The sequence below is a fragment of the Macrobrachium nipponense genome, chromosome 3 (genome assembly GCF_015104395.2).
Source record: "Macrobrachium nipponense isolate FS-2020 chromosome 3, ASM1510439v2, whole genome shotgun sequence".
Taxonomy (NCBI): Eukaryota; Metazoa; Arthropoda; class Malacostraca; order Decapoda; family Palaemonidae; genus Macrobrachium; species Macrobrachium nipponense.
The window spans coordinates 31,327,194-31,353,434 of record NC_087202.1 but is presented as its reverse complement, the minus strand read 5'-3'; the positions used below and the strand labels follow the sequence as shown (position 1 = coordinate 31,353,434).

General features: G+C 44.6%; 1 protein-coding gene across 6 annotated transcripts in view; it reads left to right on the top strand.

Moving 5' to 3' along the window:
- Window positions 1-717: 717 nt before the first annotated feature.
- Window positions 718-26,241, top strand: part of LOC135221686 (protein C19orf12 homolog) — a 365,807-nt gene continuing 340,283 nt past the window's right edge. For 3 of the 6 annotated variants that reach the window (XR_010316070.1, XM_064259417.1, XM_064259412.1), the window contains exon 1: window positions 1,118-1,268. The gene's annotated coding sequence lies outside the window, so the exon portion shown is untranslated. Of the gene's footprint in view, window positions 838-1,058; window positions 1,269-1,414; window positions 1,604-26,241 lie in introns of those variants that run through there. The other 3 variants (XM_064259414.1, XM_064259416.1, XM_064259413.1) reach the window with 3 other exon arrangements.

Here is a 26,241-nt window from a genome sequence, read left to right as displayed (position 1 = left end):
TAAAAACTGTGTGGGGGAAGTGGAGAGAGGTAGCTGCAGTAGTATGTGATAAGAAAATGCCAATCAAGCTAAAAACAGTGACAAGATCAGTGTTAATGTATGGCTTGGAAACATGGGCTCTAAGAAGAAAAGAGGAAGCAAAGCTTGAGAGAACAAAATGAGAATGCTGAGGTGGATTTATGGAATCTCGCTGCTTGAGAGATTGGAAAATGACAAAATAAGAAGGGCAGGCTTAATTAGTAAAGATTACAGAGGCGATAAGAGAGTAGCGATTGTAAAGGCATGCATTGAGGATGGGTGACGAGGAGGGGGTGAAGAGGTCTTGTGAGCAGGGTTGCTGTTTTTAGGAATTTTGTCTATTAGTGTGGCTTTCTGGTGACATCTGGCAACCCTCCATGACTTCTCTGACCACAGGCCACGGCACTGAAGAAAAAAATTCTTCACTTTGCCTTTTTGTGTTTTATAATGAAAATAAAACATATCCTGCTTATTTATACAAATGAATTTTATTGAAATCCTTTGTTTTTCTTCCTCAAAAATACTTTATATTAAGCTAGTGATGTGTAGTTTTCTAACATCACGGAAAATAATTCTACATCGGAAAATATGCATTCTAACCATTGAATCATAAATAAAGTAAAAAAAAAAAAATCAGATGAACTGCATATGGTAACACAGCTAAAAGCCAATGTTGTGAAGAAAAAACGGCATCACTGCTTGGGAAGAACTGTTAGAGGAAGAAGATCGAGAGGTAATTAAATTCCATGGCGAGATAGTGATGGAAGATATGGAGAGAAGAGGTTTGGTGGAGGCAACCGACCCGTTGGTGTAACGGTGGTAAGATTAACTTTGGTCTTAATAAGACGATATTTAAGTTGGTCTATCTATATTACAACAAACAATATAAATTATGGTGACTCAGTTCCGGTATTTAACACACCAAACGAAACTTTCAAGATTATTGAATTTTCAACAAACGTACATTCGATTATATGGTTAATCCCATTGGCCGAGTAGTTAGGTAATTCCACCATTTCACGATTAGAAATGAAGACGTGATGTAATAAAAAAAATACCAATATATTTGTTCGAGTCTGATATTCCAAATCAAACATTTGGACCACAAGCTGATATAGCGTTCAGGAATAAGTCAAGTTACTAACTTTTGTCGAGTTCGGTATGTGAACCGTACGTTTTGCCATGTGATTTCCTTTTCCTGGCCTTAACCAAATTTGTTTACGATATTATTTGTGTTCGTTAATATACTGGTATGTACATTTTTATACTTACCTTATTAGTAGTATATTGCCTCATATAATTATATTAATTATAATAATAATTCAGTTCTATCATGCATTGTGATTGGTTAGGTATTTATTTTCTAGTAGCCTAATTGGATTTCTTTTGATGATTCATGTTGGGTACTTTTGATGTCTTACCAATGATGATTCATGATTAGTTATGTGGTGATTCATTAGGCTAACGTGTACGGTGACTTCTTATGATGATTCATTATACTACTGTCTTCAACTGTGGCACCTTGTGATGAATTAGGATTGTCATGCACTAGCCTTGGCAATTCTTGAGAGATCAACCCGGAAAGGTAGGCAAGTTTAGGGTAGAGAAGGTAAAGCCATGGTATGCAGATTTCATACTAACCTAGATATACCTGTAGGGTACATTTTGTCTCGATCATGCAATTTAGTAAGTTCATAAATCATGGTGGAATTCTTGAATGTGAGGAAAGTTTAGGGGTAGGTAGGTGACAAGAAGGAAACCAGGATTTGTTCTAGCTACTAAATCTGTGAGAACCAGGAATTACTAGCCTATAGGTAACCTAATTGCATCAGCAGGAATAACCTGTATTAAAATTCATAGGCTTAGCTAATCATAACATAGCCTGCTAAGCAGTCAGAAAAAACCAACAAATGTTCATACCTATCCTTATCCTAGTCAGTCTTGCAAAACAAACAATAGGCTAAGCTATACAGAGAAACATTCTCACCTTAACCTCCCGAACCTAACCCGGGCTTAGATCTTCCGTCTTGAGTCTTTGGGCAAAAATTTGACACTGTGGATAGCTCCAGCTTTAGGGTCTTCTTCAATCCTCTCAAAATGAAGTAGAGGCTGCATCAAGATTCCTGGGTTTAGGTATAAGGGACTGCAGTTGAACTTTTATTTGTTTTTACATGATACACAAACTCTTGGCCCTTTAGGTAATTGTTTAGGAGAGAGCTGCACCAGTTTTTTAAGGTTTAACGATGAAAAACTGCATGAAACCACCAGATTGGTGCTGCAGAATGCATAGAAACATTAGGGAACTCTTTATAAACAAGAAACCATTACTTACTCTTACACATACCTAGGTATAATCTAACTTTAAACCTACTACTACTGTTAGGGGAAACACCGTAGTGGACCCATCATCTTGGGGTGGATCAGTCTTATTCACTCTACATTTAATTGGTAAAGCAAGAATAGAATTACATCTTTAAGCATACCATTCAAAAGATTGAAGTTTCTTCAACATAATGTGATACCTATATGAAAGCGCCATACGAACTAAAATAAGCATGAGAGGTCTTCGTAAAATATGTTTTCAAGGCAGTTTTGAAAAAAATTTGGCGGCAATCGTGTGGCTGGCCAGTCTAACCACGGACAATCCACCATCTTTCCCAGAATTCCCAGCCCTCATTTGAACAATGTTAGCGTATATATGTAACGTTTATTGATCTTACTCAAGATTGCAGTTGTAATCAGGGCAATAAAACAACATTTTGTTGCCTATATTAGTGAAAGTATGAAACTTTTTATTCCCGGGTCATGGTTTGAACTGAAATTCATTTTTACCTTGTATTTGGTGGGTTTATCCTTACTGCTATCACAACTGAAACTCCACAGTGCTTATTTGATTGTAATTATACATGTTTTGGTCATAGTTCACTCCAAATTGCTCTTGAATTACGTTGCGGTTCCTGGTTCCTAAGCGCTCACTCCACAAACACAGTAGCAGACAGCACACAAGTAACACAGTTTATGAGGTGCAAAGCTTTATTCCCTTAATTGTTTACTTTACTCATTATTTAGTTTAACTTTGCTTTGTTACTTCAAAATGTTAATTTAATTCATGTCTATTTATCCCATTTTTGCAACCAAATTAACCCCGAAAAATTACAGAAATTTAAAGTAGATACAAGGAGACGACGGCAAATTGACTCATCATTGCCATTTAGTGGAGCTTCACACATAAGCCGAAGCATTTACAAACTGTTTCCATGAATTCTAGTTGTCATAGTAATGCAATAATGATAAAATTGCTCTAATATGTATATATACTACGAACAGATACACTAATTCCACTTATTTCCTTGGTTTGTGTAAGTCTTACACCCAGTTTGGAGGGAAAACACATACCAATTGGCAACACTGATAAACAATTGAAGGACACTGCTCATGGAACCGGGGCTGCGTTGGGTATACGTATATGGGTGTGTCCGAGTGTACATCCCCCAAGGAGGGTCGTACATCTGCAGAGTTACTGGTTTTGATTTTTAGATAACTAGTTGTATTGTTTCCCAACAACACCACAGCATTTGCATTATAACCAAACAAGAGGGTTTTCTTCCCTATCATTTCAGTTGAAATGCAGATGCTTGAGTGTATCTTTTTTGCACTTGATGGTTCTAGTTGAATGCATTCCTTCATGGAATGCACTACCAGGCAACTCAGTATGACAAGTCGAGTGAGTGGTATATGGCTCTGTCTCAGTACTGCTTGCTCTCCGAGATTCTTTTCGGTTTGGTATTGTTTCTCCTCTAGTGAGGATTAACTACCAATTTGAAGCTCTCTGCCCAGCAATAACAGACTTATGGCTTTGGTTGGATCGGAATTCTCTCGCATAATGTCCATCTCCTGCACTACGTTTACCGTTGCAAGGATTTTCAGACATAGATATATCTCATTAGACTCATTATCATCTTTCTGTTTACCCCACAGTATAACAGAAGTCTGTAGCCTAGTCTTCTGTTCCATTCCACCTGCCGCATCGGCTGCTGTGATGACGCAGAATGCTTTTCTTCAGGCAATTTGAGTTTTGTCTTCTAATATACATTTCCTGATTTGTAAGGTGTTCAATTTTTCTTTGTTCACCCCCGAATTGTAAATGAATAACGGAAGACTTCGCCTGTTCCCTGCCCGACTAGCTCTACTTCCAAAGTAAATAGAAACTTCCTCCCTGATCCAACCCACAGGAAGCGGTTCTTCAGGGAGTACAATCCCTGTGTTTTCATTACTGAAAGACTCTCCGCTTTCATTGCAAACTCTGACTTTCTCGCCAAGCAGCAATGAAATAGCGGATTAACTTTTTCAGTCCTCTGTAAAACAACAGGGATTAAAGCCGTCTTCACTGGTTGGTGTTATCGACGGGACTTTTTCTATGATCAGAATCTTGAGAGTTTACTTCTCTCGATTCAACTGTGAAGACGTAGGTCCATATTCACTTTAGTCATTCACTAGTACTATTATAGTATTGTTTCTCCTTGGTGAGATTCAACTACTGATGAGAAACTTTTGTCTTGCCATCACAGGGACCCTGGTCTCCAGAACGCAATTGACTATCGCCTGATGTGCGCATGTTTTGTGAGTATCATCATCTTGTCTCTCAACATTGTCGGCAAACAAGATATACGATTTGTATGGTTATTCTCAGCATAACCCTTCAAAAGGCGGGTGTCATTTTGTGACTAAGTCTCGGATCGGATTTATGACAGCGCAATCAGTCGTCATCTGTTGACGAGTCCGAGTCCTTCATTATCTGCGCTGTGGACTTTGTATTGGTTGATCTAGATCAGGCATTACTTTGTCCTCTTGGTGTGTTGCTGTACCCATGAAGGATCGACACCCTTCATAGAGTGTTGATGCCTTTATCCACTGCAGACTGCCAATGCAGAAGTATCCAGTGACACATCTTTCTCCGAGTCTTATGAGATTGTTAGAGACTTCTCTGCTGTTGGATAGTCCAGTGGATGGGTACATTTCATCACTCCGAAGAATATGTCGGACAGGAAGATAGATAAGGTCTCATTGTGACCATATTTATATCTTTCTTCCTTTGGTTCTGCCCACACATCCTTGGAACCTCTTTTCCTTGGACTGGTGGTGGATGCTTGCAGGTTGTGTTTGCTTACCCGGCTCCTTCAAGAGGACAAGTTGCATCTCGCTTATGGTGTGCAGTTCTAGAGATAAGAAGGATGCGAGAGTGACTGGCCTCTCCACCTTCCCCTCCTCGTCCTTCTACTCCTCTTCCTTTAGGTTGAGGATAGGACTTGAACTTACACTGGCTGGTTGGGCGATTAATGCAGTAAGCTTACACATCGATCTTCCTTTCTATTTTTCTTATCAGAATCATAGGAGCATTCCCACTCCTTCCTCTGTCAAGGGGAGGAAGGAGGCTGGCCATAATGCAAACCCTTCCCAGAACTTTGCATTAATGCCTCCGACTCAAAATTATTCTTCCCAGCCCTTTTTCGAATTAGTTACGTTTCCTCACTCATTTTGAAAAGGCCCTGAAGTCTGACCCTTGATCATGTACATCTTCATCGGAAGACGGCCGAAAGCAAAGTAGAGTGTTTACTTCTGGGCAGGCAGGTAGGCCTGCCTGCCTACTAGACGGTAGTTACTGCCTAACCACCCTGTTCAAGAATTTAACAGCCGGATTTCCAGTCTATGCTGAAAGTAATTCCTTATGTAAAGGACCTCAGGTTTGTATAGTTAGGAAAAATACAATTTATGTACTTTCAAACAATGTGATTTTTGAAAGTAAATTGTATTGTTCTTAGGTATACAAACCTGAGGTCCTTTACACTAACTGCCCACCTCATGCCACCCCTCAATCTGCTACCTGGGCTGAAAGCAAATTGGAATGTTTATGTCCATTCAGAGGGACTACCAATGAAACGACCAGACTGTTAGGTAATTACCAAACCACTTTGTTAAAGATTTCAGCAACTGTGTCCAGGCTACGCCTTAAGTAATCCCTATCATAAAGGATCTCAGGTTTGTATAGTGAGGAAAAATACAATTCACTGTCAAAAATTTTGATTTTATGACGCTTGGATAACGACATTGCTAACTAGATTTTCAGTGACGGTAAGCGATGTTCAGTGCTGATAGGTGGTTTATCGGCATCGATAGTTGGTTTATTAGCATCAATAGGTGTTTTATCGACATATGTAAGAGGTTTTCGATTTTGGTAAGCAGTTTATTGGTGCTGATCAGTGCTTATGTCATCATCAATGCCATTTAGTACCATCCGATTAACAAGGGAACAGAACTCCCGTCATTAACCTTAGGACTACCTGTAACCAGGGACTGCCTGTACCAGGTTCCGAGCTTACACTTGGCTGTCATTTGACACAATGGGTAGCTCTGGGATTCTTTGTGCTTGCTCTGGTTTAACCCTTAGGAGCTGGGATAGTAAATTGATATGCAGCATCCCATGGAGGCAAAACTTTGAGGTTGACAAATTTACAAAATAAACACATCAATGGAACGAGGAAGGCATGCAAATGCACATGGTGAAAAAAAAAAAATTCTAAAAAATTTTCCCTACGTTCCATAAAAAGTTGAAAATGACTATTTACAACTCCTTGTGAGGCCTCATTTACAAGGCAGTCGTAAATTTTACCAACTTATATGTTTTTTATAATATAGTTTTATTTTATTTAGTAAAATTATAATTACAGCACAAACAATATCAAAACAGATAAGAAATAAAATCAGTAACAAATTCTTAGTAGTTTTGTTGAGAAATATTTACGTAGATTTGATTTACAGGGAACGAAGATTCAGTAATTTTTTTTTTACATGTTTTTTCTAATATTGCTTTGCACATTTTCTTTGCAAAATTACATTTACAACTGATATACTATCATAAAAGACAAGAACAAAAACCAACAGCAACTGCTTAGTATATTTATAAGCAAATTTTCAAAAAGACGTCATGTGAGACAAAAACGCAGTACAGTCTCTTCAAGTGAGAAGCAGAACTGAAGTCCTGAGATGCCAGACTCGTGACTTTAGCCAGTGTAAAAGTTGCCATTAGTGAATTTAAGGGGTATAGAAGTATATTGGCACCTCTTTCCTGCCTTATTCTTTGGAAATCGATGGTGCTTAATATTGTTTACCTATAGGATCAATCCGTGCACCACTCCAAACCTGTTATTACGACTTTTGAGGAGCAATCTGTCCAATAAGGTTTAAGCATGGAGAATGGTTTATTTCATGGAAAGCAACTTTGAACCTTATGTCTTTGACACCATTTCACCTATTAGTGTGAATGTACTAAAAAACTGCAGGTTGACTTCTGCTTTTCCTTGGTAAAATCTGGAACTTCCCATGTGCTAGTTCTGTATTTTGAGGACCTAAGAGATATTTCTTCCTAGGTAAACTTCAGATCCAGCCACTCATAGTCTGGTATTGGGGCATTTGGAGCTCTGGCACTTTATGCCTGTATGTTTTCTACCCTCTTTCCTGACAAGGGTATTTTTTTTCTTCACTCTCCATTGTAGTTCTTAGATACTTCAGTTCGTTGAGTGGTAGACTTGCATACTTCTGTTCGTTGAGTGGCTGTCTACAAGACTAGAATTGTCTCTATTTATTACCGTTGGAAATTAGGTATCTCTCTGGTCAGAGCTGTTTGTCAGCAGGTAGTGGTGTTTTGCTTACCAACCTTTGTAGTTAAACTTCTTTCCATCCCAGCTCTTGAAAGGCATTATCAACCTCCAACCATGGTTCAATTCTAGGATTTGATCTCTTATTGAGGGAAAGCTTATGTACTCCTGAGAGGCTGTAACAGTCTTTATCCCTTGGGGATTCAAACCCCAGAGGTTCATGATATACTCTCTGTTAGGATTTTGACTCATAGCCTGTACGAGTTTTTTCTAGGGTTTTCAGACTTAGGTCTAAACACAGAGACTGCATTTTATTAAGCCCTGACATTGGCATCGGTCTATAGGAGTCATCTGGACTCTCATATGCATGGCACACAGGAGGATGGAGATCTGCTTGTTTGGAATTGTTCCGAATAACTGTACAAGATCCAGAACTGTCGGTGACATCAGTTTTAACCTTTCTTGTTTACCTCACTGAAGGACTTTCAGTAGTGACTTCCAAGATACTACTGAGTTGTGTGAGTGCTGCAGTATTTTCTTGAGGGAATTTGACACCTCACATTTGTATGTCAGCAGCTCTTCAGTTATTATTAACAGAGCTAAGGAGGTATTTTGCAGAGTACCTTACCTATTGGCTCATTGGGCTGATCATAGGCATTGTCTCTTGTAGTGTCGAAGGAGAATTGCAGCCTAGATGAGAGCTCATGATAGGGGCATCACCCTATACCTTGCACTCGTAGAAACCTGATGATTTTCAGGTGTTATATGTAGGGAGAGGTAGAGTTGATTGTGTTTGATCACCTTCATGTTTTATCTGCAGAATATTCCCCACTAGCCTTGACCACTAGCCACCAGTGGTGGCTGTTCAAGGGATGGATAGTGAGGATAGTGAGCCCAGCTCCCAGTAGTACCTTGTCTAGGTATGCGTTCGTCAGGAGACAGGTGAGGACTCACTGATTCTCCCTCTCTTTTTCTTTCTCTAATAAGTGAAGAGTCATAGTTCCATTCCATACACAAAGCGGATGTACATGAGTGCTGGTTAGCTGTCTGACTGAGTACCAGCCCTTCATTAGCAATAAAGGGATGCAAGTTCCCTTCCTTTCTGGGGAAGGAGAGAGGAGAACAGACAATAAAGAAAGGCCATTGATTGTATTTAGTACCTGTTTTATTGTCTCCGACAATTAATTATGGTTTCTTACAGCCTGATTGAATAATGGCATTCAAACCTTTTAATTAATTGTTCAGACGTTTAGCATCTTCTACATCTGTTACATGCAGTACACTAGAGGTGTAGGGTTCTTTCTACTAAATGAACCAGGAAGGTAACACCTCAGGTTAGGCAAACTTACCAGTCAGGTCAGAGAGTACCCAGATCCCACCTACCAAGGGGGGCAAGTCTTTTATGTAAAGAATGAAAGTTTGTATTTGTTTAGGAACAAAAAGCACATTTGAAAAGTAATTTGTATTTTTCGTAACATATAAACCTGATGTTCTTTACATAAATAACCCACCTCAGCCACCCCTTACTCTGCTACCTGGGCGCTGTTGGTAGTTTACTACCTTGTCAGTAAGTTTGAATGGCTGTTCCAGCTTACATTTGCGAACTAAATCCCCATGTAAAGAACTCCATGCTTGTATGTTTGGACAAATACAAATTACTTTTAAAATTTGCTATTTTTATGAAAACTATTTGGTTTTTTAATGGGAGTGCTTGCTCCCCTTCATTTTTATTTCTTGCAGCCTTCTGCAGACTACGCGGGAGTGATGGTTTTAATTATACAACTTCCCCAGTACTTATATAACTAAGAGTTTCACTAGCCGGCAGTTAAAATCCCGAAATTCGCTGGTCGCACTAACTATCAATTTGCCTTGGTTAAGTAACAGTGCCTTGCCCACTTTTGGGGCAAGAGAGAGGAACAACATGGCAAAGAGCTCAGTTTGTTTCTGCCAGCCGATGGCTATGGTTGTTGGTTGCAGTTATTCCAGAAATTTTTGGGGGACTTTCCATTTTGTAATCGCAACCGGTGAAGTACTCTATTCTTGTATTAGCCAACTTGGCAAATCATTTATATAGCGTTAGGTTCTGTGATATATATTTTTTTTTCCATGGTAACCGTCAGGTCTTAGTGTTTTTGACAAAGTCTGCCACAGGTTCTGCTAATTTTAGGAATTGCAATACTATGTTCATTTGATAATACATGTAATGAATGTGTTGATTGGGACGAAAGGAAGTGGAGGAGTTTGGAATCTCATTTAAAGAAATTAGAGAGACAGGAGGAGAAAGGCTTTGATTAGGTCCAATTCAAAATCAGTTAGCCAGGATTCTTCTGAATTGAATTGACATCTGAGTATTCCTGTTATATCTTTAACTCCCACTCCCACTTCTCTTGCTACGCCACCTTCTCGTTTGCAGGCTCCCACACTTCCAATCCCAACCCCATCACCTGTCTAGGGGGAAAAGATTGATATGCATTTTGCTCTGTTAGTACAGACTATGGAGTAGCTTGGTGTGTCTGTGAAGGTCCTCATGGACAAGGCAAAAAGTGATAGTGTTGTGTCAGTGGAAGAGATGGCTTTTGTCCCACCGATGCTCCTAGGCAAAGGTCACTGTCACACCCCAGTGCAGGGTAGGAGTCAAACTGGTAGCCAAAGGGAGGTCGGTAGGGTCTGCCCATGAGCAGTCACCCCCTCAGTTCAACCTGTTGTCGCTTCCTTGGTTGAAATGGAGAGCCATTGGAAAGGTCTCTCCTTGGATGTGCATAAATTGTTGAGTTTGGATGACTCCTCTCCACGACACCAGTGGTGTTTGGAAAGCAAGTCTTGATTGTTGAAGAGAGGCACTTTGGATGCAGCTCCAGTGGTTCCTACTAAGGAATCTAGAGAACCATGCCCATCTTGCAGTCATTGGGACAGCCCGGAGCGTTTTTCTTGTGACTGCCTCTCTGGAAGTTGACGCTCCTCTGGCGCTGAAGGCTCATTGTCACTCTTTGGCTCCTCTCCAAGCTCCTGTATCTGTCGTGCAAAAGCACCCATAGGACATAGTTGAATGCCCATTGGCACCCAAGCTCCCTTCTGTCGTGCACCAATTAGTGCCTGCTTGCGTCGCGCAGGAGCTCCCTTCAACTCCCTCGGCCCCTGCTGCTGCTACTTCTGCTGTTGAGACAGTAGATCCCCAATCAAAACTCAGCAGTATTCTGCTTTTATTGAATAAGCCTCTTTCTTCAGTTCAAGCCCCGATGACTCGGTTAGCGCCTGCGACGGTCCAGCAAGCACCCACAATGGTTCAATTGGTGCCATTAGTGGGCGAAGCTCCCTCTACATCGTCTCCTTGGGCACCTAGAGACACTGCAGCACTTCAAACTCCTATAGAGGCCGTTTCAACACAGACACAAGTTGTGCAGCCACACCTCAGTCTCCTGCAGATGTGGATCTTTCCCCTATTTCGTCTGAAGACGCAGCTACAAAGGATCAAGAGGCTCCCTCTTCAGCGTATGTGGCTTTATTGAAGTTCTTGCTCGCCACATATCTGTCCTTTTTCAAACAGACTTCTCCATCATCTCCTGAATCGACTTTGCTTATGGATATTATGCCTTCCTCAAAATGGTTTTGTCTTCCTCAGCTAAGAAGGCTTTTAAAGAGATAGACGCTTGGCTTGCTGAAAAGAGGGAACAAGGCAAGACCTCTTTTTGTTTTCTGCCTTCCCGAATCTCCAGGTGGAGATACTTGTCGTATGCTACATAGGGAGATTTTTCTGATTAGATGCAGCCAGACGCTTGGCTTTTTCTTCGGCAAAGATTTTGTTTTCTGCATCAGAGCTGGCTCATCTGAAAGGCATTTTGTTCATACGCGAACAAACCTTCGGTCTTAACAATAGGATCATTTCTAGCGCCTAGCTGGATTTGGTTAAAAAACAGATGAAAGCAAGGAATCTTTTGATATCTGGCAACGCAATCGTAGATCGGGTGAAGAGTGGTCAAGGAGACTCACCTACGCCACTGCGTCAGTCTTTTCTTTAACTGCCTGGGCGAGAGTCGTGGTTAACCTCTCTTGGCCTTTACCCGGTTCATTGCCCGTTTTGCTTTTGTTTACGTAGTGTGTGTGTGTGTTTGGCTGATATTATGGCTTCTGCTCCTTCCCAGGCTCGTCAACGTGTGTGCCCCGGAATTCCAGGTTTTATTGTAGTGTCTTACCGAACAATTATAGAGCCGTGATTTCCACGAGCGGCAGGATACTAAATTCAAATTTAGCGCGTCGGCGTCGCCAACACTGGTGGTGATGACGTCATCTCCCTCCACTCGCGGGAGAACCAGGTACAACTGCCCAGGTGAATCCAATTCTTTTCCTGCCGGCGTCCGGTGAACATCGGTGGTCGTGCGGTTGGATGACTTTGCTTCGCTTTTTTCTTGTGAAATTGATCTTCGGAATTGGTGAAGTACTCTTTTTTTGGCGTTGTTGTTATTTTTGCTTTTTGTATTTAGGCGTTGCCATGTCGGATTCTAGTCCGTCGGGAGTTAGGTTTTGCATCTCAGGATGTAAAACTAGATTATCCAAGTTAGAATATGATTCTCACACTAAATGTGTTAAGTGTAGGGGACAGGTTTGTTCAGCAGATCGAAACATGTAACGAGTGTAGTGATTGGACTGATTCTCAATGGAAGTTTTTTTAGTTCATACTCGGAGAAATTAGCTAAAGACAGAATTAGAAAAGCAGCGCTTAGGGAAAGTAGACTTAGCTCCGCTTCGTCTTGCGATGCTTCTGTTCCTTCTGTTTCTCCTCAAATTGTTATGTCTCCTTTAACTACACCTCCTATTCCTCCTACTAATCCCGCTTCTCCGGCTTCCCGTGTAGTTTCTTCCGACACCATTGCCAGTCTGGAATCGAGGCTAGATCAGAAATTTTCGGTACTAGCGAATACGGTTTTGCAACTTGGTAATTCAGTTAAGACATTTTTGGAGAAAGCGGCTTCAGGTAAGAGTGTAGTTGAGGGTGCGTCTGTCTGTCCTGACACGTCTCCTCGACAAAGGTCACTGTCCAGCTCCCCCGCACCGGGGCGAGACATACCGGAAGCCCAAGGGAGTCGATCGGGATTTGCCCACAGACAGGCGCCTCTCTTGTTGAGCCTGTTGCGCCTCAACAGGGCTCGGTTAAGCGTTGGAAAGGTGTTGCGGTCAGACGCCTTTCGAATGATTCAAGCGATTCGTCTCCGGTCGCGCGGCGCTCTTGGCGAGATTCGCCCGTTTCGCGTCCCTTAAAGAGGCGTTCAGGCGCCGATTCTTCGCCTCCTCCAGTCAAGCGGTATAAGGAGCCTGAGAGTAGGGTTGCGCCGCGGCCCATTAGCGGCTCGTTCGTCGCCTCAATCTGTGCCTTTTTCGGCTCCATCTACTAGTAGAGATTGTGGTTTTAGCGCTGTAGCTAGCAGTTTCTAAGGGTGTTTCTTTAGGCGTTTTTTTCGTCTGTTACGCCTGATGCGCCTGTTTCGCCTCGAATTTCGGCGGCTCCGAGCGAGGCGCAAGTAGTTTTTTTCCGCCTCCTGCTGAACATTTAGGCTCTTCCAAGCCTACGTTAACTGTTTTTTGATTCGTCTCTGGCGCCTTTGCGCAAGCAGTTAGAGATGTTAACCAACTGGATGAATGAGTCCAAGGGTGGTTCGAAAACCTTCAGATCCGGTTGTAGTTCCGTCTACTTCTTCGGCGGTATCGGAGAATGAAGAAGAAGTAGAGGAGGAGGATTCACATCACCTCTCGTGTTATTCACGTCTCCTTAGATTTCTTCTGGTATCTTATCCAGATTATTTTGAGAAAGCGGCCCCGCGCTCCCCAACTTCGACTTTTTTGATGAGGAGGAAAACTTCAGACCCTCTCCTCCCAAAACTTGTTCTATCTAAAGCGGTTAGACATTCGTTGAAAGAGACGGAGAAATGGATGTCTATGAAAGAGACTTAGGGAAGGGCTCTCTTTTTGCTTACCCTCCTCTTAAGTTGCTTCGTAAGAGGTATAGGTTTTATGTAACTGGGGAAGCTCCTTCTCTGGGAGTTTCTGCCTCCTCCCAGGGAGACTTCTCCAATTTTGTTTAATCGACTCCCTAGAAGATCTGCTTTCGCCGCAGCGAAAGTTTTCTTTACAGCGCCTGAGTTTGGACCACGTTGTAAAGAATCAATTTAAACTTTTGGAAGTCTTTAGCTTCCTTGATTGGACTATTGGCGCTTTAGCGGCCAAGATCGAAGACTGTCCTTCTCTTTCTCAAGGAGTTAGCGGAGGATTGGATTGGTGTTCTGTCCTGTGCGGACAAATCCATTAGGGATGGATGTGATGAGTTAGCTTCGCTCATCGCCTTTGGTACCCTTAAGAAAAGGCAACTTTGGTGCTCCTTTGCTTCTAAAAGGGTTACGTCCCAACAGAAGTCTGCTCTCTTGTTTGCTCCTTTTGTGAAAGATAACCTCTTTCCAGACGATGTAGTGTTGTCAATTTCGTCTGCGCTAGATAAGAAATCTACTTCGGATTTACTGGCACAGTCTACTAAGAGACCTAAAGCTCCTGTGGAGACTGTTCCTTCGGTTTCTCCTCTGACCCAAGCGCCTTTTCGAGGGAGAAAACCCAAGCGCTTCTTTCGGCCGAAGTCGAATTTGCGACCTCAGTCTAAGGCCTCGGCCAAGGTTAACAAACCTTCCAAATGAAAGCTCGGTTCTTCATGCACCAGTGGGAGCCAGGCTGGCGCTGTTTTGGGAGGAATGGGAAAACAGAGGAGCAGAAGCCTGGGTAGTGCAAGTACTCAAGTTCGGCTATCGTATTCCTCTCGTTTCACCTCCCTCGCTCTCACCTGTGCCAATTCCATTCCAGGCATACTCTCCGGGCTCAGACAAATTTCTGGCGCTAGCCGCAGAAGTGGAAGCGCTTGTTCTCAAAGAAGCGATAGAACAGATAGAAGGGGATTTTCCTCCAGGCTTTTACAATCGCCTTTTTGTAGTTCCCAAGTCATCAGGGGGCTGGAGGCCGGTTTTGGATGTGAGCGCCCTGAACTTGCATGTCCAGAAAACAAAATTTCATATGGAGACCACTCGGTCGGTTCTGGAGTCCATCAGACAGGGGGATTGGATGGTCTCTCTGGACATGGCAAAGACGCTTATTTCACATTCCGATACCATCGCGAATCTCGGAAGTACCTGAGGTTCATGTTCGAAGGAGGCAGGTGTTTCACAGTTTCGGGCGCTTTGCTTCGGACTAGCGACCGCTCCTCAAGTTTTCACCAGGGTTCTATCCCCGATAGGAAGCTGGCTGCACATATTAGGAGTAAGAATCTCCCTCTATCTGGACGATTGGCTTCTCCGGTCGGAATCAGAGAGTCGGTGCATGAAGGACCTTGGAACAACTCTGGATCTTGCCAGAAGTTAGGAATTCTGCGGTCAACAAACAGAAGTCCCAGTTGGTTCCATCTCAGAGCATCCTTTATTTGGGGATGATTCTGAATGCTCAAGTTTTTCGGGCTTTTTCTGTCCCCGAAGAGGGTTCAAGGCTGTCTGGAGACAGTTCAGGAGTTCTTGGACAAAAAGGTAAGTTCTGCCAATCAGTGGATGAGGCTCCTGGGCAAATTGACGTCAGTGGAGAAATTTGTGACGTTGGGAAGACTGCACATGAGACCTCTGCAGTTTTCCTGAGAGCCTCTTGGTGCAGGAAGACACAACCAGACTCGATTACATTTTTCCTGTCACAGATCAAATAAAAGAGGACCTAAGGTGGTGGCTCTCTCGAGCAAGGTTGGAAGAAGGGTTAGATTTACGACCCATCCTCCCGAACCTACAGTTCTTTTCCGACGCATCGAACACAGGTTGGGGAGCCCTACTGGGAAATCAACGGACTTCAGGAGCTTGGTCGGAGAAGGAGAAGAAGTTCCACATAAATGAAAGGAACTGTTAGCAATTTTCTTGGGGCTCAGACAGTTTCGGAGCTTAGTAGAAGGTCGAGTAGTGGCAGTGCATTCCGACAACTCCACGGCTCTCTCGTACGTGCGGAAACAGGGGGGGACTCAGTCTTTCTCTGTACGAAGTAGCCAAGGATCTCCTCCTGTGGTCAAACGAAGCGAAGGTTCAGCTAGTCCCGAGATTTGTTCCGGGAAAGATGAACGTCCTGGCGGACGAGTTAAGTCGTCAACAGCAAGTGTTACCTCTGGAGTGGACTTTGGACAACAAGATTTGTCAGAGACTTTGGCGCCTTTGGGGACGACCGTCAATAGACCTGTTCGCGACATCAAGGAACAACCGTCTTCCTCTCTTTTGTTCGCCAGTCCCAGATCCTCTAGCTTGGTCGGTGGACGCAATGCTGTTGGATTGGTCGGGTCTGGAAGCTTATGCATTCCCTCCGTTCGGTCTAATAAGAGAGGTGCTGAACAAGTTCATGTCGCACAGCAATGTAACGCTAACGTTAATCGCTCCCTTTTGGCCCAGGAAAGAGTGGTTCCCGGACCTTCTCCAGTTGTTAGTAGACTTCCCCAGACTTCTTCCTCCAGAGAAGTGGCTTCTCAAACAACCTCACTTCAAGAGGTTCCACCAAAACTTGTCCGCTCTAGCTTCTGACAGGGTTCAGACTGTCCGGAATCTTGTCAGAGCGAAAGGATTTTCAAGAAGAGCTGCAGAAGCTATCGCTCGTTGTAGGAGAGAGTCTTCTAACAAACTCTATCAAGGGAAGTGGAGAATCTTCAGAGAGTGGTGTAGAAGTGCTAAAGTCTCTACTTCTGCGACCTCTCAACAGAAATAGCAGATTTTCTTCTATTTCTTAGGAACTCTAAGAAACTGGCTCCTTCGACGATCAGAGGATATAGAGCCATGCTCTCTTCGGTTTTTCGACATCGAGGTTTGGATATTTCCTCCAATTCAGATCTGTCGGACCTCATTAGGTCTTTCGAAACCACTAAGCTCCCGCAAGATACAGTGGCTTGGAACTTAGATGTGGTGCTTAAGTTCCTCATGGGGCCACCGTTTGAGCCTTTGAAGTCGGCTTCACTCAGGAACTTGACTAAGAAGGCACTCTTTCTTATTGCACTAGCTTCTGCTAAGCGTGTCAGCGAATTGCACGCTATAGACAAAAGAGTCGGTTTCTCTCAAGGCAATGCTGTATTTTCGGTATCTTTGACCTTTCTAGCCAAAAATGAGAATCCTTCTAATCCTTGGCCGAGGAGTTTTGTGGTAAGGAACTTATCTGATTTGGTTGGACATGAGGAGGAGGAAAGGCTCTTATGTCCAGTCAGGGCTATTAAGCAGTATCTGTTTGCCACTAAGGGTATTAGAGGACAATCTTCTAAGCTCTGGACCTCGGTTCAAAATCCCTCTCGTCCTCTTTCTAAGAATGCTATATCGTTCTTTATTAGAGAGCTTATCAGGGAAGCTCACTCGCAGTCCGAGAACGACAATCTTTCCGTTCTGAGAGTTAAAGCTCACGAGGTTAGAGCAGTGGCAACTTCTTTAGCATTCAGAAAGAATTTATCTTTAGCTTCGATTCTTCAGAGCACGTTCTGGAGATCGAATTCGGTTTTTGCGAGTCATTATCTCAAAGAGATAGAAACGGTTTTCGAGAATTGTAAAACGTTAGGTCCTGGTGGCGGTTTCTGGCATGGTGTTGGGAGAAACGGCACAGGGGTCGTCAACCTCTATGCTAACTTTTCACCTTGAATAGGTTGTCGAGTTCAAGGGAAGCTGGGGGTACTGAGTACCTGGGATACTCACCAGTCTGTTAGGTCAGATTTTACAATGGTTGGGTATATATGTTTTTAAATCTGGTGTTGGTGACAAATGTTTTGTATGATTGAATTTCTGGTCTTAGCCCAGGGCAAGGGCAATCTTTGTTGTTACTATCCTCCGTCAGTCAGCCTTGACTCGCTTGAACTACGGAAGGATTCCACTCCTGTAGAGGCTAACTTTGGTCAAATTCCAATTCCTCTACAATAGTAAGAAGAGCACCGACCAGAGGCAGTAACAGTCTGCTGTAGCTCTCTTACAAGGTAAGGTACAACAGACACCTTGAGTGTTTACTGGTATTGCAATAAATGTAACCATTTAAAAATACTAGTGGTCCACTGAATCCCACCTTCCCATAAATGTGTAATCAGCTCTATAATTGTTCGGTAAGACACTACAATAAAAATGAAATTTTCATTATTAAAATGAAGTTTTATTGTATACTTACCGAACAATTATGATTATTATCCCACCTCCCTCCCCTTAGGTGGACGGACGGGCAGAAAGAATTGGATTCACCTGGGCAGTTGTACCTGGTTCTCCCGCGAGTGGAGGGAGATGACGTCATCACCACCAGTGTTGGCGACGCCGACGCGCTAAATTTGAATTTAGTATCCTGCCGCTCGTGGAAATCACGGCTCTATAATTGTTCGGTAAGTATACAATAAAACTTCATTTTAATAATGAAAATTTCATTTTTCCGTGTTCTCGTGTTTTGGCTTCGGCAGCGACCGATCCCCACATCACGTGTAGCAGGTGCCGTTCTAATTTTTGTACTATAATGAATCCTTGCACGGAATGCTGGGCATGACCTAAAGAGCAGTGGAAGTAATTTTATAGCAAGAGAGAGCATCGGAGGGTTTCGACTCTTCCTTCTTGAAAAGGTTTTTCACCTCTTCCTGGTTCTTCATCTCCTGCAGTAGTCAACCCCCATAGTAGCGTTGTTCCTGTGTCTCCTTCCTTTTCTTCCAATGATTCGTCGCTGGAAGTATTCGGAGGCCACCAGATTGATTTATGTAATGTCGTCCCTTCTTCTTCAGGAGTTAATTTGATTCACAGGAAGGGGGAGGCTTTGTCATCATTCTCATTTATTCCAGAGTTGGAGGTGTCCAAGATAGTGGCGATTTGGAAGACACTCGGGGTAGGGGGTCCCCTGTCCTTGGAGGGGTTGCTAGCGCACTTTATGGAGGCTCGCTTCCCCCCTCCTCAGGCTGGCCAGGCCATCCCCCCTCCCCCCGGCCTCGTCTTCGTGGGTAGCCGAGGTAAGCCATCTTGTATTGCTCCGTCAGTGACTGTTGCCACTTCTTTGAGTCTGAGGGAAGCCATGGCGTCAGCCCTGTTGATGACGTCACGGGATCCTTCGTTGTGTATTCCTCCACCAGTGGCGTCTGTTTCCCCTTCACGCCGAGGGGAAGCCGTGACGTCATCACCACTTGTGACGTCACTTCCATGGATGACGTCACTCCCAGTCGTCTCCTCTGCACTGCCTCTCAGCCGTGACGTCATCTCTGCCGCCCAGTTCGCTACATCTCCCTTCCATGTCATTGGAGCCTTCTCTTGCAGATCAGTCTGAGGTAATATGCCAGGCAGTGCTTAAGAGGTTGGACTCTGTTTTGGATGATAAGTTGGCTGCCTTGTCGGTTGGGAGGACTGGAAGGAAATGTGTTGCTTAGTCTCCGCCTCCTGCAAAGAGTTTGCATAAGAAACCAGTGCTGTCTTCCTCTCCCTCTTCCCCCTCTATGCCACGTCGGCATATCAAGCGTTGGAAGGCTAAGGACTTTGCCCTTTCTTTGCCTATGAGGGAGGAACAATGCAGACATATTCTCGAGAGTGTTGGTGTTTTGGAGAGTGTAGTGTATCTTCCCTTATGCAATCTGCAGTGGCTGCTACGTCCTCTGCATCGAATCGCGGGCATGTTGCAACCTCCCCCATCCGTGCACATCGAGAGCATGTTGCAACCTCCCCCGTCCACGCACATCGCGAGCGTGTTGCAACCTCCTCTGTCCGTGCACATGATACAAGTGTTTGCCTGCCTCTCTCACTGGTGCTTCCAAGAGTTCAACTCTGGGGGATTCTCCTTTGATCTCGAGTGTTCGGGATTCCTCTCCAACTCACATTAGTACATCTGCCACGCCTGTGACCATTCACAGACATGTTAATGAGTCATCTGGAGGAGTACATAGTGATGTTCCTAGTGTTATAGTAGGTTCTTCTCGGGAACCGACGTGTAGACCCAGCCCAGACAGGTTAGTTGGTGTTTTGGGCTGTTTGGCTGCTGATCCTTCCATTAATTTTAATGGGGAAGGTACCTTAGAGGAGCCTACACATCCTTCTCGTCGTTGGTCTCTGTTGCCGGAGCAGGAGGAGGGTGACACGCAAGAGTTTTTGTCTTCCTTTTCCGGAAGTTGTTGATCTCATTCGTGGGTTCAACAATTTGGAAAGTAGGACTCAGGCTCGGTCGTCTTACACTCCTTTCTTGAAAGCCATGATGGGAACTACGCAGGATTCCAAGTCATCTCTTTTAACTTCCCTTGTCGGGGCATGTCTAGTCAGTCTTGCATAAAGTTAACGCCTCTGTTTTGGACCGGGACGATTCACTTCGCCCTAGGGGCTCTGCCTAGCTACTACCCCCGCCTCTCATGAGACATAAAAAGTACCATGCTATGAACTTTGTATATTTTGATGTCGCACCATCTTAACCCAGACGTCATTCGCCTGAAGCCGGGATTGACTTTGGAGTAGGTGAGGTCGATGGCTCCATCCTTGTCTCCGCAAGATGCCTTAGCATTGGAATCTACGGCAGACCTTGTCCCCAAGAGAGAAGTGAAGGAACTTCCTGGACATCGGATGAACAGGGATTTGGAAGTATGCTCCATGTTGCAGACGGTTCCTTGGCTGGACTTCTGGTTTGTGGTCATTGCCAAGATAGCTTCTGACAGGTCCCCATAAGGGTTGGTGAGTGCATCCTCACTTGCCAGTCTGTTGGAGTCCGGAGGCAAGGCATTTATGTATATGGCTCACCTCAGTGTTAATTTATGGGCTAACCTTCTGATTAGAAGAGACACAGCTTTGTCTAGGATGGAGAGATCAGTTGACACGAGTCCTTGCTGGCATTGAGGAACGGAGATCTGTTGGAGTCCCAGTAGTATTTGTTTCCTTGGACTGAGCTCGAGAATGTGATAGACTGGTGCAGGGCTGACACCAAAGACAGACTGGTGCACCAGGCCACGTCTGAGTCGGAGTCTCGACCTCGGAGACGTCCGGCTCCTCCTCCTCCCCCCTGTCCAGTGGCAGTCAAGAAGATTGTTGCCTGGTAGGCTGTCGAGGAATTTGAGTTTGGCAGGGCCTTCCTGTTCAACTCATCTTAGGTCAGAGGATCAACGTCCCTTTCGCTCTCGTTCCTTTAAGCCAAGTAGGGGCCCAAGGAGTAGAGGTAAAGGGGACCGTCAGTAGGTTAGGTGCCTCTCCCTCTCCTGTGCCATGGGTGGGGGGTTGCCTGGCAGGCCATTGGGCCAAGTGGCAGAGTTATGGGGTGGAGAAGTGGGTGGTAGATGTCCTTCAGGTGGGGTACCTACTGCCGTTTGACTTCTCTCCTCCTCTGTCGGACAAGCCACAGCTCAGGAAGGCATATTCTCCAGATTCTCTGAAGTTCTTGGCACTCTGGGAGGAAGTGGGGAAGATGCTGGACAAGGATGCGATAGAGGAAGTGGTGCGTCCGTGTCTGGGGTTTTACAGTCACATCTTGGTGCCCAAGGCGTTGGGAGGATGGAGACCTGTGATCGACTTATCCACCTTGAATCACTTCATCAGGAAGACATGGTTCAAGATGGAGACCCCTTGTTCAGTGTTGGCAGCCGTGAGGGAAGGCAACTTCATGCTGTCGATAGACTTAAGGGATGCATACCTCCAAATCCCTGTTCGTTTGATGTCCAGGAAGTTCTTTCGCTTCTCTCTTAGGGACAAGGTCTTTGAGTTCAAAGTCCTATGGTTCAAGCTGACAACAGCCCCTCAAGTGTTCACAAGGGTCTTCTCTCTCTTGTCAAGTTGTGCCCTTTCTCAGGAGATCCGTTTGCTGAGGTACCTCAACAATTGATTGGTCTTGGCAGTTTCCAGGGAAAAGCTTCCACAGGACAGGGATCGTCTACTTTGGTTCTGTCAGGAACTGGGCATCGTAGTCAACCAGGAAAAGTCAAACCTCGTACTGAGTCAAAGGATTCTCTACCTGGGCATGGTCATCAATACGACAGTGGCAAAAGTTTGCCCGTTGGATCAGAGATCGGAGAAGTTGCGTGTGGTGGCATGCGACTTCCTGTCAGAACCACATCAGTCAGCTCATCAGTGGCAGGTTCTTCTGGGAGTGTTGTCTTTCCTGGAGAAGCTGGTCCCTCATGGGCATCTTCATCTTCGGTCTCTGCAATGGGGACTGGGAGACTTCTGGTCTCTGGCGGGGGACTCACCCCCTGTTGAAGGTTCTTCTGTCTCTGGAAGTGAGAGAAGACCTTTGTTGGTGGTTTGACGACCAGAATCTGTTGAAGGGTATCCCTCTGCGTTATCTTCCACCGGACTTCCTTCTGTTCTCAGACGCCTCCCTCACAGGTTGGGGGGGCTCATTTAGGCGGCCTCATCGCTTCAGGCGTTATGAGTTTGGAGGACAAGCAGCAACATATCAATGTCTTGGAGTTGAAGGCAGCCTTCCTGGGTCTGAAGGAGTATCGGGAGAAGATAGAATGTCATTCTGTCGTTCTCATGTCAGACAACACCACAGTGGTAGCCTATGTGAACAAACAGGGAGGCCTAGTTTCTCGTCAACTTCACACCTTGACCGTCGAGTTCAACAGTGGGCGTTCAGCAATTCGGTAGAGCTCTCAGCCAGGTATATCCCAGGCAAACGGAATGTGGTCGCAGACAAGCTTTTCTAGGTTTTGGGGAGACCCATGCTGGACCTTTTTGTGACTTGCTTCAACAGGAAGCTGGAGATATTCTGTTCAGTGGTCCCAGATCCTTTAGCATTAGCAGAGGACGCATTCCAACATCCATGGGACAACCTGGTGGTGTATGCCTTCCCTCCATTTTGTTTGATCCATCAAGTTCTGAACAGGCTAATGAGTTCACAGGGTCTCAGGATGACTTTGGTAGCCCCTCTGTGGCCTCAGGCTGAATGGTTCCCAGATTTGCTGTCGTTGTTGTCAGAGGTTCCGAGGGAGATTCCCCCTTGGGGGCATCTCCTGTGTCAGCTCCATGTGGAAAGGTTCCACCCGTCAGTAGAATCCCTGTCTCTTCACGGTTGGAGGCTATCAAGTATCTCCTCCGAGTGAGAGGCATTTCTCAGAGAACAGCAGGGCATATGTCCAGCAGTCAGAAAGTCGACCTCCGCAGTTTACCAAGGCAAATGGGCGATCTACTGTGATTGGTGTCGTAAACAGGTTTTTTCTCCACTCGCAACCTCTATTCAGTGAATAGCAGACTTTTAACCTTCCTCAGAGACTAGAAACGTTTGTCCGTTTCTGCCATTAGAGGCTACAGGGGGGCCCTGAGTTTGGTGTTACACCTTAAGGGTATCGACATCTGTTCCAGGGAACTTTCCTTGCTAGTTAAGGGGTTTGAGCTGTCAAGTTCTCCTAGAGAGCTCAAGCCTCCAACGTGGGATGTTTCCTTGGTTCTCAAGAACTTCACTAAGAGTTCATATGAGCCCTTGCATTGCTCATCTGACAGGAACTTGACGCTCAAGACATTTTTCCTTCTGGGCTTGGTATCTTCGAAAAGGGTAGGAGAGCTCCACGGTCTGAGCTATGATGTGAAGCACACCAGGGGTTGGGAGTCGGTGTCCTTCAAATTTGTCCTGGAATTCGTGACCAAGACCCAAAATCCCTCTATGCATGATGACAGGTTTACTCCATTTTCCATTTCATCATTGAATGACTTTGTGGGTGATGATGCTCAAGAGCTTTTGTTGTGCCCTGTCAGGGCCCTGCATTGCTATCTTAAAAGGACTCGGCACCTTAGACCGGCTGCCGTAGACTTTTTGTTAGCATAGGCCGTACGAAGAAAGAGGTGTTGGAGAATACTATCTCTTTTTGGATACGGGAAGCCATCAGACAAGCATACTTTACTTTTGATGATTCCACCACCACGGCTGTGCAGGCTAGAGCGCATGATGTTAGGGGTATTGGTCCCTTTCTGGCTTTCAAAAAGAACTTGGCTGTACATAGAGTGCTGAGCACTGGTACTTGGTTATGCCAGTCCACGTTCACCTCTTTCTATCTTAAGGATGTTGCCCACAGATGTGCGGACACGTTTTCCCTGGGTCCTGTGGTGGCTACCCAACAGGTTGTGTAACTCATAGTTGCCCTTAACAGGGCACTTTTGTATGTTACTTAAGATGATTGTGTGGATGAGAGAATGAGTGAGTTGGCTGGTCTCCTTTCTCTTGTACCTTTCCTTCTGCCATTGAGCGGGTTAAGGAATAGACAAGTCATTCGCTAGACTGGTCTGATTCTGGTGAGTAAGGTAGTCATACTGATAGTGTGGTCGCTTGGTAATCAAATATCAAACCCTCTATTCAGTAGCATATGCTCCACTCCCTGGCAAGAAGGAGTTGGGAGTAGTACAAACCCTGGTGTATTGGTTTGATATTGGACAGTCAAAGTTTCTATTTTTGGTTCCCTGTACAATGGTTCTCCCATATATCATTGTACGTCACTCAGGGTCTGAGTGGTTAGATATCTAATTATCCAGCTTCTCAACGGGCTTCAGTCCCTCCAAAAGTCATTTCTTCTGGAAGCTGGACTGGTGGGTAGGCCCCCAGCCAGTTTAGGATGTCTTGTACCTCCCTCCAAATATGAGTCTATCCTATTGTTAAGACCGAAAGTTTGTTCACTTATGAGCAAATGACAAATTTTCTTAGACAATTTGTATTTTTCATAGCTACAAACCTGAGGTCTTAACATTATACTGCTCGCCTCTAGCAGTCCCTCTATTTGTTAAGACATCCTGAGTTGGGAAAGACTGATGCAATGGCATAGGTGAGTGGTCCTTGACCACTCTTCACCTGATTTACACATGTGTTGCCAGATATCACAAGATTCCTTGCTTTCATCTGTTTTTTAACTGGATCCAGCTAGGTGCTAGAACTTGTCCTATTGTTAAGACCTTAGGTTTGTAGCTATGAAAAATAAATATTGTCTTGGAAAATTTGTCATTTCAATGTTTTCGAAGTTTTCAACTTTCTTGATTGTTCTGTTGGCGATCTGGCCCGCAAGATTAGGTCTTGCCCTTCACTTTTGGAGAACCTCTTGGCGGATTGGGTGTGAGTCCTCTCGTGTATTGATAAGGGGATTAGGGACAGTTCCCATAGCTTGCTCTCTCTCTACACGATGGGAACGGTCAAGAAGAGGGAGCTCTGGTGTTCCTACACGTCAAAGGGCGTTACTTCCTCACAGAAATCAGCTCTGTTACTCTCCCCCTTAGATAAGAGACACTTGTTTCCTGAAGACACAGTTTTAGGAGTTGCTTCAGATCTGGAGAAGAAATGTACTCAGGAGCTCCTTCCCCAATCTTCCAAAAGACCGAGAGATCTTCCAGCAATTGTTGCGAGACAACCGCTCCCCTCAAGAGGCCAGTCCTTTTGGGCCAGAGATCTCTCTCTCAAGATCAAGAGGAAGTACTAGGTTCTTGTCTAAATCCTTCAAGAAAACGACTTTGAGGGGCTCTTCTAGTAAGTGAGGACACTGTTCACCGCATGAGTGTAGGAGCCAGACTTCTAATGTTTTGGGAAGTTTAGCAGAGAAAAGGGGCAGAACCTTGGATTGTCAAGGTTCTGAAGGAAGGCTACTACATTATCCCCTTCCTCAGGAAGCCTCCCTTAGTCAGCACGCCAGCCGTCTTAACGGCTTATTCAAGAGGAGCAGAGAGGTTTTCGGCATTGAGGATGAAGTAACTTTTCTTATAAGAAAGGGAGCAGTAGAACTCGTTCAAGGTCGTTACTCTCCAGGGTTCTACATTTGTTTCTTTGTAGTCCTCAAGTCATTGGGGGACTGGAGTCCTGTCTTAGATGTCAGAGCCCTGAATGTGTTTGTCATAAAGATGAAGATCAAGATGGAAACAAACCAAACAGTCCTCTTGTCCATTCGCCTGGGAGATTGGATGATATCCATAGATCTTGAGGAAGCATATTTCCATGTTCCCATACACCCCAAGTCAAGGAAGTATCTCAGGTTTGTATTCGAAGGAAAGATTTATCAATTTCACACCCTTTAGTTCGGACTGATGACGGCGCCTCAAGTATTTACCAGGGTAATGGCTCCCATTGCGAAGTGACTCCAAATTCAGGGGATACAAATATCCTTGTATTTAAACAACTGGCTCCTAAGAGCCCAGTCACAGAGTCAGTGTGCAGATGACCTCAAGAAGACTTTAGTATAGGAGTTAGGAATCCTTGTAAACTCCCAGAAATCTCAGTTGACTCTCAATCAGGAGATTCAATATCTGGGAATGATCATAGTGACTCGGAGGTTTTGGGTTTTTCTTACCCAGAAAAGAGTAGTTTCTTGCAGAAGAGATATACAAGAAGTTCTGGCCTTAAACAAGCGCTTGGCCAACAATTGGACGAGTCTGCTGGGGTTCCTTTCATCGATGGATCAGTTTGTGTCACTTTGCAGGCGACATCTCGGACCCCTGCAGTTCTATCTAAAAGTGAGGTGGAACAGGAAGGAGCTTCCAGACTCTCATGTTTTTCTTATAACACAGAAAATGAAAGAGGACTTTTTTTGGTGAAGTTCACAGAAGAGTGTCGGAAGGCAAGTCTCTCTTTCAACTGAACCCAGACCTGGACTTCTTTTCATGTTCAG